The following is a 1,330-nucleotide window of genomic DNA, read 5'->3' on the forward strand; positions in this document are numbered from 1 at the left end:
AAGAGCAGTCAGTGCTCTTAACTGCTGAGCCATCTCTCTAGCCCCTTAAAATATTTTTAACCTGAATGTGATAGTTAATAGTGTACACTTGTAATTCCAGACTTGGGATGAGGCAGAAGGATTTGGAATTCAAGGACTAGAAACATAGCTCAGTGGTAGAGTGCTTGCCTACTGGTATCCTAAGTCCCTGGTTCAAGTGGGCCACATGTGCCTGACCTGTTCTATGACATTCCACAATTGCTTTTTTGGGGGAACGGGTCTTTTTGAAACAAGGTCTCCCTGTAGCCCCAGCCGGCCTGGAACTCACTATGTAGACTAGACCAGGCTGGCCTTGAACTCACAGAGATCCACCTGCCTCTGCCTCCCGAGTGCTGGGATTAAAGGCATGTGACACCACGCCTGGCTCCACATTTGCTTTTACAATTGAGCTGAATTCTTGTTGGTAAATTATAAATAGCTCTGAACCCAGTGTGCCATAAAGGAAAACACAGGAACTCTCAGGACCCTATAGCACAGCAAGGTTATTCTTTCCCTGTCCACAGAACTCCAAAATATGTAGAGTTTATGAAGGTTTTGTTCAGACAGGGAGAGTTACAAGTGCACTTAGGACAGAAAGGAACCATTTACTTCCCCAGAGTATTCTGCTCCAGGTATTTTTCCCCCAATTAGGCCAAGATCAATACACAGAGAACGAGGTGATCAGTGACAAAAGAATAATTAAACTAAAGAGGGTGCAACTGGTCCCAGGGATTGGGGAAAGCTGAAGGGAAATGGAGATCTGATACCATTGACCAGACTCTCCTCAGCCTCACCCCAGCTTCAGTGCTGCTGTGGGTTGGACTGTTACCCTCTCCCTGAAAAAGGCATGTTGATGTCCTCTCTCCTGGTACCTGCACAGGATTGTTTTTAGACAAGGCAATTTTAAGCCAGGCGTGTTGGCGCATGCCTTTAATCCCAGCACTCAGGAGGCAGAGGCAGGTGGATCTCTGTGAGTTCAAGGCCAGCCTGGCCTACATAGTGAGTTCCAGGTCAGCTGAGGCTACAGGATAACCAAAACAACCCTGAGCACAAACAGCAATGTTGGGGAGGAGTACTATACTAGACCTCAAACTATATTTCAGAGTTATAGTCATAAAAACTGCATGGACTGGCACAAAAATAGACACATAGATCAATGGAACATAATTGAAGACCCAAACATGAGTACATGAAATTTCAGTCATTTGATATTTGACAAAGGTGCCAACAAATGGTGCTGGCAAAACTGATCTCCACCTGCAGAAGAATGAAACAAGACCCTTATCTTTCACCTTGCACAAGAGTCAACTCC

Source organism: Nannospalax galili, unplaced genomic scaffold (assembly GCF_000622305.1).
Source record: "Nannospalax galili isolate Female #2095 unplaced genomic scaffold, S.galili_v1.0 scaffold471, whole genome shotgun sequence".
Classification (NCBI taxonomy): Eukaryota; Metazoa; Chordata; class Mammalia; order Rodentia; family Spalacidae; genus Nannospalax; species Nannospalax galili.